Source organism: Piliocolobus tephrosceles, chromosome 2 (genome assembly GCF_002776525.5).
Source record: "Piliocolobus tephrosceles isolate RC106 chromosome 2, ASM277652v3, whole genome shotgun sequence".
In the NCBI taxonomy this organism is placed as follows: Eukaryota; Metazoa; Chordata; class Mammalia; order Primates; family Cercopithecidae; genus Piliocolobus; species Piliocolobus tephrosceles.
In genome coordinates this window covers 4,308,238-4,313,020 of record NC_045435.1, presented here as the reverse complement: position 1 = coordinate 4,313,020, position 4,783 = coordinate 4,308,238, and the positions used below count along the sequence as shown (strand labels likewise).

Here is a 4,783-nt window from a genome sequence, read left to right as displayed (position 1 = left end):
AGTTACTCTGTAGATATATTCAAACCTTCTCTGCTGCCACCTTGGTGTAACAGGCCTTCCTGCCTCTGAATGTCCTCCCCTGAAAGCCAATATACTGCGAAGTTTTAAGCAAAGACCTGACCATGTAACCCTCCCCCTTAGCTGTGGTGCCTTCTCATTATCTACAGAGCGATTATATATCAAGGCTCGGCTTATATTCAAAACTTTACCCAGTTTTTATATTTCTTTTTTTTTTTCTATTAGTAGATATAATTGACTTCAACTTAGAAGTGAAATATGGTGAATAGGTTAATGAAAAAAAATTCCAGTCCCCACGTCTAAGGTGAGTCATCTTTTTCTCCTTGAGAAATTGTGTAGGTCGGGGAGCATGTAATATGGTAATCTTCCTGTGATGCAGGTCTTGATGTCATGCTTCATTTCTGGTTTGTAGATTTTCTTTCAACATGATTTGGTTCAGTTTATTCAGGAGTTATATTCAATATATTTATGGAAATATGTTCAGATACACAGTAATGCATCTGAAAAGAAATCTTCAGTAGAAGGTGAAGCAAGAGGAGATTCAGTAAGTTTAGACGTGCAAACTGGAAACCATTTCGCACACTCTGAGATTTCTTTTCCATTGCCTGGAGTGTGCTGTAAGATTGTGCTGATCAGAACTTCCTCAGAAGACACTGAAAAGTTTAACATTTTTTGAGTTCTGGTAGTCAATGGTAGTCATACCTAAAAGATGTTGCTTTAACCAACTGGCTCTTTTTTTTTTTTTTTTTTTTTTTCAAGCACGTTTCTCTCGAAACCTAGGTGAATAGCGGCTTCTGCAAAACTTCATCTTTCTCTCTGAAAATTATTTTTTTGCTCTTTAAAAAGGGGCCCTTTTTTTGGTGGCATTCCTTTTCTTCCAAATAACAGTCTCATAGTAATGAAGTGGTGTCACCATCACAAGCAGTAGTGAGGTGTTGCTATAAAAGTTGCTGCTGAGTTTTAATCATTCTTTACATTTCTGAATTTCTAATTTGAGTTTTTCAGCTTCCTGTTCATGGTCTTGTTTTGAGATTAAAACTTCATCATTAAATTTTCTAAGTGTACCATTGAAACGTGGCTACCAAGTTTTTCTCCGTAACTTTTCAAAATTCTCCATTGTTTTCTGATGCTCTTTGTAGGCTGTTCTCTCAGTTTCACAGGAAAGGTCCCAGATACTGTCTCTGCTCATTTCCCAAGCATCTTCTTCAGAATCTGAGATGACAGTTCCTGTGTTACCATCTTCTCTTTCTCTAGCTTTCTTTTGAGGAGAAAGATGAAAAATCATTTCCTTTTCCATTTGATGAAGAAACTTCTTTGTTATCAGCATTTTCCATTAGATTTTTTTTGTGACAATATTCATAATGATTCAAGATAATTTTATACATTTCATCTAATTCCTGACTTCTGTCTTACCAGTTTTCCAGAGGCCTCTTTTTCCATCAGCTCTTCCCACATTATTTAAAATGTCTAAAGCTATTTTTAATTATTTTTTGTTCATAAAAAGTTGATGTAGACTTTCCCTCAGTTTGTTATAATCGTACTCATTTCTCTCTATATCATTATAATACTGAAGAGCTCAATTTGCAATAATATTTTGTAATTTCTGTACCTCATCTTTCTCATTTTTCAATAGTTGATACAAATTCCTGTTCTTGCATTGTAACTGTCTCTTTCCTGAAGCTCAATCATTTCCCTCTTGGAGGTTTCCAGTTTCATAAGTTTCATGTAGCAGTTCTGTATGTGGTTCATGTCACCTCCCAGTTTCAGGTTCTGTGTTTCCTGAGCTACAAGGTTCTTCTACTGAAGTTGATTAGTTCATTCATATAATTTAAAAGAGCTGCCATATTTAATTTTCTCTATCTCTTTACCTTTAGATCTTTCACATAATTGAGGAAAGCCAAAAGTAGTCAATTCTTGATCAAGATAGAAATAATCTGTAAAATATTATCTTTTATGCAGAAGGCACCAACAAAAAATGTGCACATTTTTAAACAAAGTTATTGAGGAACATGGCACTTCCTTGAAGTATAAACTTGATGGTGATTCTTTGCTTCTGAGCTATACTTACAAATAGGTTTGCTTTGTGAAGACAGGCCTGGCTTTGTAACAGCCATTTGTAACTGACTATAGAGATTGCCAGTCTCTCACGGCCATCTCTATAGCCAGGATTCCTGAGGAATTAGTTCAGCAGTGAAACATGTAGTCCAGCTGTTGTCATTCTTTTTTGCGGGCATCTCTTCTTATATTTCCCCTGAGAATTAAGTGAGATAATACGTAAAATATTTAGCATACTGCTTGGTTTATGGAACACAAATAATTAATATTAACTATCATCAGCAGCAGCAGCAGCTAGACACAGATCAGCTAGACACAGATCAGCTAGACACAGGGCTGTTTAGTATAAATGACAGGATATTAAAACCTCCACAGCCATCAGAAGTGGCAGTGAGTTGCTGCTGGTTGTCCTAGCTCACCTCCCACAACATTGAAGAGTCAGGAAAAGTGCGATGGTATGCAGGACCTTGTGCTGGCTGCACCTCCTTCCAAGCTTTTATTTATTTTAGAAAACAATTACTCCTAACCCAGCTCAGAGGTTTTTTATTTATATATTTATTTATTTATATTTTTATTTATTTTTTTAGACAGTAGCCCAAGGCTGGAGCGCAGAGGCACGATCTTGGCTCACTGCAACCTCCGCCTCTCAGGTTCAAACAATTCTCCTGCCTCAGCCTCCCAAGTAGCTGGGATTACAGGCATTTGCCACCACAGCCAGCTAATTTTTGTATTTTTAGTAGAGACAGGATTTCACCATGTTGGCCAGGCTGGTCTTGAACTCCTGACGTCAGGTGATCCGCCTGCTTTGGCCTCCTAAATTGCTAGGATTACAGGCGTGAGCCACCGCGCCCAGCTGCTCTGAGGTTTTTATGTTCTTTCTTTTATCATTCATGCAATCAAAACTTTTCAGTTCATATTATTTATGTTTACATTTTATTCAATGAATGCTCATTGAACATCTCTTTTGTGCCTGGCACTTTTCAAGACACTGAGGATATATTGAGGAACAAAGGAGACAAAAAGGAAGATAAAATCCTCTGGCTTCATAGACTTTAGCTTGTATTGGCATAGAAAAAAGGTAAAACATAAGCGAAATACATAATGTGTTAGGAAGTAAATACTACAGATGAAATGTGAGGAATGAGATTGGAGTGCACAAAGAAGTGTTTAAAGGTTGGTTTAATTTTATACTGAGTGGATTAGGATAAGTCTCCTGAGATGGTAGCATTTCAGCAAAGCTTGTGGGACAGGTGGAGGTGGGACACATGGGGAAAGCTATATGGCTTTTTAGAGGAAAGGCCAGTGCAAAGGACTTGGGGTGGGAAAAGGCCTCATATATTTGGGTAACAACTAGAAAATTAGTGTTGCTACAGAAGGATGAACAAGGAGAGCGCTAAGAAAAAATATAAGACTCAAGAAGTGAAGAGGACCCAGATGACATAGTGCCCTCTAGGTGGTTAAAGCACTATGGGCTTTTATTCTAAATGAGACAGTAAGATACACCCAATGAGATGATAAAACCATAGTGTATTTGAGTAGCAGTGAGGACTGTTTTTCTCCATGTATTTATTTTTCCTGCTATTTTGTTTCCACTAATACTTTTGGTGGGCATTAACTACAGTAGTATGTTTCTCAAGATTAGGTTCCTTGAAGAGGAGATTCATTTCTTGACACATAGTAGGGATTCCATAAAGCATTTACTATATGACTATCAGTCAACACATTTTTATTAAGGGCAATTTCACATATTTAAATATTCAGTTACCAAAAATCATGGAGTAACATTCTAATTAGATGCCTAAAAATCAATTGAATGAGAACAAATTGTTTGAAGCATTCTATTTAATGCATTTTATCTGCAGCATTTTATCCCCAGATATCATACTCTGTTAGGATTAATCATACAACAATCCCAAAGCAGTTTGCACTATATGAAGTACTTTTAAAACAGTTTGTTGTAAAATTTACAATTTTTTCTGTTATAAATTATTCTAACATCACAAATATGCCCAAAACACATTATCTAATATTTTCACCTATAAACATAAAATTGCCATTTTAGAAACATTTGGAGGAGTGTTTATAGTTAAACTAATTTATTTTTTCATATACCATATTAGTTATTAATTTATTTATTGGTTGGTTTGTTTATTTATTTTAAGTTCCAGAATACATGTGCAGAATGTGCAGGTTTGTTACATAGGTATACATGTGTCATGGTGTTTTGCTGCACCTATCAACCCGTCATCTAGATTTTAAGCTCCACATCCAGTACGTATTTGTCCCAATGTTCTCTCACCCCTTAACCCCCATCCCTATGTTTTTCCCCTCCCTGTGTCCGTGTAATTCTCCTTGTTCAACTCCCACTTATCAGTGAGAACCTGTGGTGCTTGGTTTTCTGTTCCTGTGTTAGTTTGCTGATAATGATGGCTTCCAGCTTCATCCATGTCTCAACAAAGGGCATGATCTCCTTCTTTTCTTTGGCTGCATAGTATTCCACGGTGTATATGTGCCATATATTCTTTATCCAGTCAATCATTGATAACCATTTGGGTTGGTTCCAAGTCTTTGCTATTGTGACTAGTGTGGCAATAAACAGATATGTGCATATGTCTCTGTAGCAGAATGATTTATAATCCTTTGGGTATGTATCTCGTAAGGGGATTGCTGGGTCAAATGTTATTTCTGGTTCCAGATCCTTGAGGAATCG

At 36.6% G+C, this 4,783-nt stretch overlaps 1 pseudogene; it reads right to left on the bottom strand.

Moving 5' to 3' along the window:
* Nucleotides 1–317: 317 nt before the first annotated feature.
* Nucleotides 318–2,132, bottom strand: LOC111542175 (annotated as a pseudogene).
* Nucleotides 2,133–4,783: the final 2,651 nt, after the last annotated feature.